This window comes from Dreissena polymorpha, chromosome 9, assembly GCF_020536995.1.
Source record: "Dreissena polymorpha isolate Duluth1 chromosome 9, UMN_Dpol_1.0, whole genome shotgun sequence".
In the NCBI taxonomy this organism is placed as follows: Eukaryota; Metazoa; Mollusca; class Bivalvia; order Myida; family Dreissenidae; genus Dreissena; species Dreissena polymorpha.
The window spans coordinates 69,709,803-69,722,948 of record NC_068363.1 but is presented as its reverse complement, the minus strand read 5'-3'; positions in this window follow the sequence as shown (position 1 = coordinate 69,722,948).

Here is a 13,146-nt window from a genome sequence, read left to right as displayed (position 1 = left end):
AATACATCCATAGAATTATAGCTACAAATAAATATCTCTTTAAATGCAAATTATCTAACTCAAATCTGTGTGACTTCTGCGGTGAAAACATCGAAACTATAGAACATCTTTTTTGGGAGTGCAAACACATCCGGCCTATTTGGAATCAATTAGTATATTTTCTTGAACAACAGCAACAAAACGTTAAACTATCTTTCTTAAATGTAAGTTTCGGAATTTACTCATTGAAATCAATAGACTGTAATAATATTGTGAATGTTATTCGTATATTGATGAAATATTTTATCTTTAACATGAAGTACAAAAAACAAGTACCAAATTTTAATTGTTTTGTCCATAGTCTTAAACTAAAAATCCAGATTGAGAAAGAAATAGCCCTCAGTAATGACACATTACAAATCTTTGAACAAAAATGGAATCGGATTAAATTCTCATAATGTTTGTCAACTTATATACATTTCACTCTAATGTTAGTTTATCTTGCTAAAATATTTTTGTATTTTTTTTTCAATCTTATAAGATCATTGTGAATATACAACAAAACACACAAGTCCAGTATGCTTTCTTCCCACATTATACAACTCATCATTTTTCATAACTATTCTTCTGTTGTTTTTTCTTTTCTCTTTAAAAAAAACACCTATCACAAACAACCAAAGAAAAAACATATTAATTAGTTTTTTTTGTTGTTTTTTTTAATCTTAAGGAAACCAAAAAAAGTATATATATTAGCATATCTTGTATTAAATGTCTGAACTTTATTGCTTTGTACAATCACTTTGTTGTATGATCATACACATGTATACATTGTATGTATTATATTGAATAAAAAAAGAAAAAAAAAGAAATGCAGTTGAAACCACAAGTCGCTTGATACGCCATAATCCTTGACAGGAGCTCTACACGCTTTGCTGCATAGTAATTGAAAATAAACTGTAGATCATATCTCTTTAAAGCGCGGCTTCATTGCTAACGTACATATTTAACCTTATTTTATTTTAAAGGAAAGTTTGCTTTCATTACAACGTTGGTTTGAAACTTCTTGATGTCGCGGAAGTTGCTAGAATTAAAAAGATAAATATTGAAGGAAAACAATAGTATCTTGTGCCACAACACACTGACAGAATGGTAGATATAGTTTTAAAAATACTATAACTCTGCATTAAGTGACAGTAGAAGCTGCACATGTGCAGACTTCACCTGTAGTATTTAAATATCTAACACTAATTTGACGACACACACTGGGTCAGATTATAGTTTGTTCGCTTGCGAATAACGAATGTTCATACTTCAAACAAGAAGTTCCGTATTAAGTGAGTAGATATTGCTAAAGTTGTTGAGTATGATGTTGAATTCAATGTCAAGAAGATGTTATTTTTAACGAGCTTTATGAGCGAAGCTTACAAACACTAAAAAAAAAACAGAAACAAATTGTGCGTTATGTTGTCACGTGATCAATCTGTAAAAGAATTACACAATCTTAAACGTAGAAGAAAGAAGTACTGTTTTAAGATGATAAATAATCTAGCAAACACATGTATCGTTTTATTCAGAATGTGATTAGAATAAAATATGCATACAACAAAGTAAAATTAAAAAGGTTGTGTTTTAATATGCTTTCCATCAGCTTTTTAGGCACAATCGCGGAAGAAGGTAGAATACTGTGTTCTATAAGTTTATTAAAGGATACTTTAAATTTAGATTCGGATGTTATGAATGGGTCCGGTAAAGTCAAACTACTCGCAACGATTACCTGTCCTAGCTCTTTAGTGTTAACAGAGCGCTACGCTGCTTACGCATATCAATGCGCTGAAGGCACTGCGGTCGTTCGCTCTTTGAACGTATTTAATTTTACTTACAGGCACAGGACATTACGTTCGACTTTATAAAGTAGGCCAATCGAACGGCCACAAAAAATACAAACACCAGTATAATTTACTTTTAATTGTCTACAGTGGTGAGATTTTGATAAAAACAACATCAAGGCAGAAAATGCCATTGATTTACAATATTTCATAATTTTATACAAGACTCAAACAAACTCCACTTATGATTACAAAGATGAAAAAATTTACTTTTTACTGATTTACTTTTTTCATCATAAAGTACTACATTTACTAAATTGCACGTCTGTATTTAGCAACAGCACCTGGTCTGTTTTCAACACGCACGCATTTCATGCGTGGAACTTGATAGACAACAGCAACAATTTTGCACTGTTATAAAACACGTTTTTTAGATGCGTACGAAGGATTTTTAATCAGCAAATATTAACACATGGCTATAGAAAAGCGAAATATACATGTACTGAATTTAAATTGCTACCGCGTAGATTCTTTAAAGGTTGTTGTTTTCACAACTTACTCGCCATAAGGATTCAATTTCTCACCATTTGCTTTAGTTATAACTTTACAGAAGTAACTATTGTTTACAGTTTAAAGGTGTGAGGATGATGCCCACCATTGCGTTTAACATACTGATTTAATTACCGTTTTATATTACGTAAATGGTAAAACTGTAATGATTTGTTAAACAATCTGCGGTAAACACTTAATAAATCGACCCACGTCAATCACAAATAATAGTCTCCAGTTAACTCCTCATACACATAAGCATTCTCGGAACCGATTGGACGGCGAAAATTACAGTTTGACGGTTAGAAAGTAACATGAGAATTTCTCGTCACGCATCTTTGTCAACACACATGACTGTAATGTCGCTTGTCTAAGACCCGAACCATAGAACGATTTCCCCAGCACGTTGAGCGTACTGGGTACCGACACTTCCATTATCTTGATAGGGCCACCCATCGCAATCCTGGTTTGCATCTCTGCCCAAGGTCTGCTTCACCAATGGCCTCTACGCTGCCACATCCGCTGCTCACGTCCCTCTTCTGGCGATGTAGTGAAACCACTATCCACCTACGGACAATTACCATTCCGCTTGGCGATCCTTTCAAATTGAGTCAGCGAAGTCAGAGGCTCGCTTACTAACAAAATTTCTGAACTCGTTTAATAAAAATATTGTGAAACGACAACTCGTTATATGTATGTTTAATGTAAATGTGGCCATTTGCGTGATTGGTTACTTTAAAAAGTACGAGTTCAAATTCCAAAAGGATCGGGAATCTAATAAAACAAAATTACTGTGTACGGAGGATGATCTTTGACACTGTTACTTACCAACTTTTATATTCACGAAAGTAAAGGAAATGACTAACAGAAGGTGAAGTTCACTGATAAACGGTGATGAGGTATTTTTTTACTAGATTGATACTCTGCAGCGAGTCAGTGAATCGGCGACATAGAATACCGATGCCTATATATTAAGCATAAATTGAAGGCATAGATATTGAAAAAATAAAAAGAACATATCATTCTTCAGTCAGTTCATCAGTATGCCAGTACAAACTCCGTAGTATGCCAGTGCGTCTGCAGAAAAGTAATACATTAACTAATTTAATGATATATGTACTACAGTCATTCAACTTACATACAATATTCAATACAATTTTATCGTAATTTGTGTTGCTGTAATAATGTTACAGTTTTATTATATCTTACAACCTTTGGCCAATCTTGATAACAGCATTTCATTTAGCACAGGGAAATCAACAACTGGCTACTCGAGCCAAACATTATAAATATTGATTGGGTCAATATTGAACACAACTGACCTTTTTGGACAATACCGACCGCAACTGACATTTATGAAAAATACTGACCACAACTGACCATTTTGGACAATAATAAGTAAAAACTGACCATTCTGGTGGAAGTAGGCCCAAAGAACCTTGTCGGGTATTCCAGATATAACCTTAAAGTTTTAGTCATATCACTTGAACTTTTCATTTTTTTTACATGACATACAAAGTTGTGCGACATATATCGTCAGTAGGATTTGCGACATTTATCGTCAACGTTGCGACAAATCTCTTAGCGTGCGACAGATAACGACGATGCGACATTAAACGGCGCTACAAGCATATACATTTTAATGTCAACACAAATTTATTAACAACTCGAAAAAGTATTAGCACTCCAAATAGATTTATTAATGCCAACTCGTAGTGTCCTTCGCATATGGATCGAGATGCATCCCCGTCCTCCAATAATTTATCATAAAAATGTAACATGTTTATTGCTGTATGGTTATCCAATTTCCAATTGTTCACACAATTGCACGTAACGGATAAAGAATTACAGTAAGTAGAGTGTTTGTCAAGAGGTTACTTTCAGCGAGCAAATGCGCTCTTTTACGAAAAGTCTTATATAGAATATACCACCCCAAAACCATCTGAACGAATTTGCAATAATTGTGTAATCCACAAAAAAAAACGATATACACATGACACGTCATAAATAATGCGCAAGTTGCATTCAACATTCCAGAGAGAATATCATTAATGAGCCAACGCCAGACAGAGCAAATCGCCTATGTTCCCGTTTGATAAAATATTGAGATAGTAGTCCGTCAGTTCCAAGAACCATTGAATATCTGCAGTAGTAGAAGAACTTTAATGGAAATTTAGAACCTGTAAGTTTTACCTAAGCGTATATGGGTTACATAAGGGTATCACGTTTACAGATTTTGCTAAACGTTTAAACGAAATGAATTAAACGAAACGTTACCGTTTAAACGGTTTCCCTTTGTTCGTTTTAAAAACATTAGTGCCATCGCATTTCCAAACTGAAAGTAGTACGGGTACACATGCTTATTATATCCGGAAGTTATATTCAGTGCTTATCGCATTAGCGCAATGAAGGCAAATTAAAACCAACTGTACTCGTCGTTGTCGAACCATTGGGTAACACTTTGTGTACTTACATGCCGTAATATTTTGTAACAAAGACGAATTAATATCGAACCCACATATCTTCAATAAGAGTAAACCTGTTGTAAAATGTTCAATGTTTTATTAAACAAGATGTACATTTAAACGGCTGCATCAGAATTCAGTAATGAACTCGCTGGCGTCGTCCCGTAAAATTTTACTCACTACTTGTCGCTGGATTTGTGGAGGAACACCAGTTTGTCCACTGTTGTAGAGTCTAGGGACGCCCTAAGCTAAGTAACGGTAGCTCCAGCAACGGAAAACACTCGCTCCGATAGTACGGAAGTTTCTGGGACACCGGTCAATTTTCTCGCAAGAACTGCAAGTCGTGGATAGGTGTCCATGTTCAATTGCCACAACAGAAATGGACTTTGACTTAATGAGACAGCTTTATCACACAGATAACGCTCAGGTTCTTCGGCACCATTTGACGGTGTAGCACTGGTTGTTGCCTGGAAATATCCACCTAACAAAAATGCCATGTCATCCTGGTTAAGTTTTGATCGCTTTCTTGGCCCTGGTTGAGAGATTATATTTGGGCTATCGGCTGTTGGTTGATACATCGGTAACTGTAAAGCGTCCACACGCTCAAGCACGCTCTCATGAAACAGTTTCCGCTGGGGCTCCGTCAGAAACGGCTATGATCTGTACCTGGGATCAAGAAAAGTGCAAATGACCGGCAAGCTTGATGTGATTTCGTCACTGTCAATGTGATACCTTTTCACCAAATCAGAATGAACGTCTTTCCTGTCCCACTCGGTTACTCCTTTCTCCTTAGATTCCACAAGATCAGGTTTTATCTATTTAACTGTTCAGAGGTCATTATCAAGGTGGTGTGAAACGCTGGTCACTGTTGGAAGTCATAACATTAGGGTATTTATTGGCAATATCTAATTCCAAGATATTGCTGTACAATGCTGATAATTCAGAGGGTTAAACATCGCTCACACACTAAATGAATAATTTGATTGTAGAAAAATACAGGGGAAATATTTTAAAAGGTATCAACGAGATAATATTAATTAACTAAAGCACATTTTAATAAAGAGCATCGTGCTTGTATTTGAATGATGGATTAAAATAAAATGAACAGAACAGAACATGTACATAGTTTATTATTGAATTGAACAACATATTAATTAATGTTAATTAAACTATGTAATGGAAAGTATATAAATGCGAAGAGTATGTAATGATCTCAGAGCATAATTATAATTATGTTATATAAAATTATAATGAAGATATTTTCCATTACACATATCACATTATTCAGAAGTAAACAATTGAATATTCCTTACTTTTTCAATGTACATCTATTAATGTCCATATAAACAAGTTGAAATAGCATAAATAGTATGCCACATAAACTTTATAGAATTCTTGTCAATTTATAATAATAGAATGATAAGCTTCTATATACATGTATATTTAGTACTGCCATGATTGTAACCCAAACTTTTCTAGCAAGGAACTTTCATTGAAAAAACATTAATGTTTACACCAAATAGCGCCGTCTGCACCTGTGGATTGGGACATAAGCGACGGTGTTCGCTATTAAAGTTAAGACTTTTTTAAAAATCGTGGATTAGGAAAATGTGCTATATTTGGAGGAAATACCGGTTTCAGAGACGTTTAATAAATTAGCCGCGCTCTGTGAAACGGGGCTTAACGCCTGTGCGTAAAGTTTCGTCCCAAATTAACAAAGACAGTGCGCACAGTCTAATCAGGGACGACACTTTTCGCTTTTATTGTATTTTTCGTTTTAATGAAGTCTTTACGTAGCGAAAAACCAGTTTATGCGGAAAGTATTGTTCCTGATAAGCCTGTGCAGACTGCACAGTCTAATCTTGGACGACACTTTACGCACATGCATGAATACCCGTTTTCACACAGAGTGGCTCAAATACTGATCGTGTCCGTTATTTTTAATTTTGGCAATGATACTATAGCTTTATGACGGGCTTTTGGCTGTTTGAGTCGCGTTGCTTTTGTATCTGTTGCAAATTATATTATTTTGTTTCTGCTTTTGGAGGCATTTTTTTAGTCTTTGGATCATGTTTTGCGAAAAACACTGTAAATGAGAAGTTTTAAAGGGGAAGGTTGGGGAGTTGTACTTTCACTTGTTATTAGATTGTTATCGTAGCTATGCACGGGTTGGTGTAAGACGGCAAACGGCCAAATGGTCGCAATGATTTAAATGTAATAAATTCTGGATACGATACATCATACTTAATGTATAACCGCGAGATCGTCGCTGTATCATATGACCAGGTGCAGTATATATAATTGGTCTACAACCAGGCACTCGGTCAATCATCAGGGGTCAGCCAGTCACATATTGGAGTGTATTAAAAAAAATTGCATCACTCAGAGAGATTCACGATTCGCAATTTCGACATTCGGATCGATATTTGAAAAAAAAGATAACACGTTTGTTGAATACGTTTCTAAACGTCCATATAACTTATAAGTGTTTTAAATGTGTCCGTATATAAAATAGCAGGTTAATTTGTAAGAAAATGCAATTTTAAAATCATTTCCCAGCAGTATTAACCATGTGGAGATGGTGTGCTATACATTTTTCAATTTTTCAATTTGAAGTCCGCACGGGCTAATCAGGGACGACACTTTCCGCTTTTATGACATTTTTCGTATAAATCAAGTCTCTTCTTAGCAAAAATCCAATTGAGGCGGAAAGTGTCGTCCATGATTAGCATGTGCGGACTGCACAGGTTAATCTGGGACGACACTTTACGCACATGCATTTTGTCCAGTTTCTAAGAACGCGACTCAAATTATTAGAGGTAGTATTGACAATGGGCTGGACATGTTGCCTAGGTTTTGAAAATGCCTCGGTGAAAGTGTGTGCATGCACGTTTAAGTATTTCGTATGTCCTTTTTGGATAGGTGTTCAATAAATTTACTTTTCATAATCATGCCTTAATAGACAGTCAATGGAGCATTTCAATCAGCAGACCAGTTTCAAGTGATATTTACAGATATCTTCATGTCTTTTAAATTTCCGCCAAGTTATTTCATCCCTTCAATCTTTTAAAATGGCAGGACAACAATATACCTATGTACAGGAATATGACATAGGAAGTACGGACTTCGCGCGTCGCATTGTCTCATAATTATGAATATTCCTTTCTTCAAATTAATCTCGAACCTTTTCCTATAATGAGTTCCGTTCTGAGAAAACTGGTCATAATGCATGTGCGTAAAAAAGTGTCATCCCAGATAAGCCTATGATATCCGCACAGGCTAATCCGGGACGACACTTTCCGCCTAAACTGGATTTTCGCCAAGAAGAGACACCATTTAAACGAAAAATTCCATAAAAGCGGAAATTGTCGTCCCTGATTAGCCTGTGCGGACTGAACAGGCTAACATGGGATGACAATTTACGCACAAGCAATATGCCCAGTTTTATCAGAACGCGACTCTAATGACACGGCCATTGAGCAATCATAAGCAAGAGATTACAAATTCGATCTTTTCCCTCTAAGTGTGACCTTGGCCTTAGAGTGTGAATGACACATCCGCTTGTGATGCTGAATAATTCCGCTAAGTAATTTACAAAATCTGAATTAAATTTTTTTCACAGTGATTACGAAATGGGATGGACGAAGGGATGAATGGAAGAAAATGCGCACCCCCAGAGTTTCCAACTGGTTTCATCTTCAACCGACCATAATGTAAAAGCTAAATGTCGACAAACTCGAACAACGTTTATTGTTACTTAAGTAAACACTCCTTTGGACTGAAAACACACGTCCTTGTCTTAATGTATACGTCTTGCTTCGTCAATCTTTCGTAATCAAAACGCGAACATGAATTTATCAATATTTTAAACACTTAAGGTTTATTAAATTCGCAGCGGGACCTGAACATCAGTTCTGATTGCCATAGATCAATCCAGATTCTCTTTTTCGGTTTATTCATTTCATTTCAACTCGTTTTTGTCTACCCTAAAGCTCCGCGTGAATTTGCTTTTTATCTCGGATTTTTATTAATTCGGAGTTTAAGCCATGCATGAAGTTTTTTTAATGAAATGTTAACAAGTAATTTATGAATGTTTAATAATCCCCACGTTTTTAAACGCGTGGGGATATTGTATTGATCTCCGCTTTATTTTTGATTGGACCATATTTTCTTCTACACTATTAACACTAGAACCTTGAAACTTGGTAATTATGAGCATATGTGCGACGATGACGGTGACGAAATTTTGATCTGACCCTGGGTTTAAAGTTATGGGTAAATAAATGGGTAAAATGGGTAAAAAAAAACTCGGTTTACTTACAACATACGACGCACATGATAACAACTTTTCACCCAGGGGTCAGATCAAAATTCCAAATAGTGCACCGTCGCACATATGCTCATAGCTACCATGTGTGTAAGTTTCAAGGTTCTAGTGCTAATAGTGTAGGAGGAGATTGAGGAGAATGGGGGTTGGGGTGGGGCCCAAAATTTTGTTTTAACATAACTTCTTCATTTATTCACCAATTGGCGTGACGTCACTTTTATACTGAACATCTCTTCTTTCAACACGGGCGGTGTGGGGATACGCGTCGGCATCTGCCGCGCCATTTCTAGTTAATATTAAGTTGATTTCAAAAGCTTCAGTGTATTCCTATCCTCGACCCAAGAGAATGTGGTTAAATATCAAAACGCTCTTTAATTTCATCTGAGCCGCGCTCTGGGAAAACGGGGTTTAATGCATTTGGTTAAAGTGTCGACCCAGATTAGCCTTGCACTCCGCAAAGGCTAATCAGGGACGACACTTTCCGCTGCTGTAGTATGTTCCGTTCAAAGGAGGTCCCTTCTCAGCAAAAAAAAGATTCTGAAAGAGTAAAGAAAACTATCTTTTAAAATCATATAAGTTCTATTAGTTTTAATTTCAATCATTTCATAATAAATGTTCGGTGCATGTTACATGTCAAATTTAAAATCTAATAAAGGTGAACATAAAATTATTTTACTAACAAATTTCAAGCTTACCGGTTTTATACATATCCATTTATTTATTTTTTTATTATTTTTTTTTGCAATTAATATTTAACACAACTGCTAATTACACTGGTTGATAACCCTCTAAAACATGTGCAGCAGATTTAGATCTGGCCAGAGATAACACCTGGGTGTATTTATTTTCGCCAAGCAGGCTGTGGTCAGCCTGACAGGGGAGTATGCTTTATGACCACAGAACAGTTAACACTGATTAGTTCTGCCGATAAGCGATGGCTAAAATCTAGCCGTTCTGGGAGTAACTTGGTAGGACTGTTTCTTGAATTTTGCAACAGCGGGAGTGTCTTGGGCATTCTCAGCGAGGTGGTGGTTTATTATACTGAAAAGTATCGGGTAAATACCACCGACGGTAGGGTAAAGCTCTGAACACATTGTTCTCGTTGCAAAATATAGCGGTTTTAAAACCGGGACCAGACCCTCGATTATTTTCAACTGGTGATCAGTTAGGTTAAGAGAGCGCGCATCAGCCATCTTTGCTACGGCTGGGTCATGCAAGACGGCATACACCGGTAAACGCTGTTCGAGAAGCCTTTCGAGCATGTCGTATGATGAACTCCAACTTGTTTCACAGTCAATGATTAAGCTGTTTTCCTTGGAGCCCATTTGCTTTTGTTTTTCTTCGAGTGCATTTGAGACGATTACGGATTTTCTGAAGTGTTTTACTAATCTTTTGCATGAAACCAGTAGCTTTTTGATAGTCTCCGACTTCTCAAACCCACCGCGAATGGACAATTGTAGCGAATCCCTGACAATCGCTCTCACGGACAATCGCTCCTTCGCTAATTTTGACAAGGCGGACAGTCGCTCCTACATTATTTTGACAACCCGGACAGTCGCTCTTACATTATTTTGACAACCCGGACTGTCGATCCTACATTATTTTGACATTCGTTCCTACGTTATATGGACACCCCGGACAACCGTTAATACATTACATCTATTGGAATAAGTTCCAATTTTGCGAATGGAATAAAACATAAAAAACGCATGAGAAGTTGAAATGTTGTTCTTTATTTAACTTGTATTTATTCTATTTTGCACACGAATGTACAGAAAGGAAATTAGCTCATATTTACATTTATAAATTAAAATGTTAATTTAATTGTCGGCTAATTAAAGGTGTTAGGCTTTGATCGGCATATACAATGTTTTAAGGTTTCGCATCTAATTGTAGGATATATAACTTATTACCAATCGCCATGGTGTTACAACTATGTAGGAGCGACTGTCCGGGTTGTCAAAATAATGTAGGAGCGACTGTCCGGGTTGTCAAAACAACGTTGGAGCGACTGTCCGCCTTGTGAAAATTTGCGTAGGAGCGATTGTCCGTATGAGCGATTGTCCGGATACCAATTGTAGCGTGTGTCCAAAACAGCGAACGTGTGTCCACTGAAGTTGTTGTACGCACGCCACCATATTCGACGCATTGTCAGTTACAATAGCGGAAACATGCTCATCTTTAATGCCGAATTCCTGGGTTATCAATTTGATTTCCGCTGCTGTATTTTCTGCAATCTGCAAACATTAAACGGAAAACATAAACTATCTTATTAAGTTCTTACATGATTAAATTAGCATTTTTTTACAAGGTACTTTATCATTTTTGGCATTGTACTAAAGTCAACATTCAAATTTCCCTAACGTGATGAGGTATTTTTTCCTACATCCAAATTGACAAACTCGTACATGACGTATATTTGTTTACTTAATCATTGCATCACTACAGTAAACTTAAAATATGTCCTATTTCATTATAATTTATAAACATGTATACGAATTAAATGTCAAATTTCAAATAATTAAATGATTAATGTACCATTGTACTGTGGTTTCCATAAACTGATTTGGTATAAAATTATGTAATTAAAAATATATCAATGCATTTATAGTTTGTGCTTACCTTCATCAATGAAGTGACAAGTTACTGTAATATAGCCCTCCGTTGCAAGGCTAGTCCAATGGTCCGATGTCAGTGCCACGCCAGTCTGCATGGATAATACGTTTAGCAGTTCGCTTTTTTCCGACTCGTTCATTTTTGTAAAGTAAGTTGACACTGTGCTAGGGCCCGGCTCGTCATACGACGGATAAGACTCTCGACAAAAGTCAATGAAACCTTCTCCATTTACAATGGAAATAGGTCGGAGATTTTGCGCACACATGAGGGCTAATTTCTCTGTGCAAACTATCCATTTTTGCCGAGACATCGTGGGTTTGGCATAATCAGTTAGCTTCCGCTGCTGTTTCTCACTATCGTCTGCGGACGTTTTAGTTGCATCCAGTCGCACAGACTTGTGAACCAGTTTAATGTGGTTCGCCATGGTCCCCGTACTTCCACCTTTGAACGCCAACTCAGCTGCACACAAGTTACATTTAACCTTTTCTTTTCCGCATACTTCAATTTTAGTAAAAAAAAGTTCCAATACGGAGTTTTTTTGCCTCGTTCGCCATATCTCTAAACATGAATGCCGATGAAGAAACGGCGGGGAAATTTCCTCGAGCACTTCGTGCCGACGCGCGTCGAATGTTCAAGACGATTCGGGGCATGCTCATGCAACAAATGGCGGGGAAAATGTATCGAGCACTTCGTGCCGACGCGCGTTTAATATTCAAGACGTCTAGTCCGTACATGGTGTATTGTTATGTTTACGGTATTGTGAATAAGGGCCATTGGCGCACATGATACAAATATGAGTCTTTTTCGGCAGCTGTTAATAAGCTTTGCAACGTCGTAACGAAAGGAACTAAAATGTATTATGTTGATATTGACTGCCGTTTTAACGTTTACTGATGTTTATCGGCAAAACACGAAACGCGACCGTTTAAACGTATAAACGTGATACCCTTACATGAGTACAGCGGCTTAGAAAATATATTATTATTATGGTAAGATATGTTTCCGATAAAAGAGAGAGTGAAAGGTACAAAAGATGACCCATTTGGTTCATCATTCGATCACCCGAAAGACCAGCTTCAATAGCATTCCTACAGTTGATTGCAGTTGTATCACATAAACCTTAGCCACAGCATAATGCCGACGCCAATAATCGGTTGAGTTGTTTAATTTCGAACTCGACCGTTCCACGGTAGTGAGGAATACCCCCTACGCCGCATTAGGTAATACGAAGCAAGTTGTAACAATGCAATATTTGAACACAGTTTGAAAAGAACCACAACACACTATTACATATAAAATCTTAAAGAATTGGAACTTATGATTTAAGAGGGATAGATTTATAAAGATATTTTGCAATATAATCAATTCAACACTCTGGGTGTGG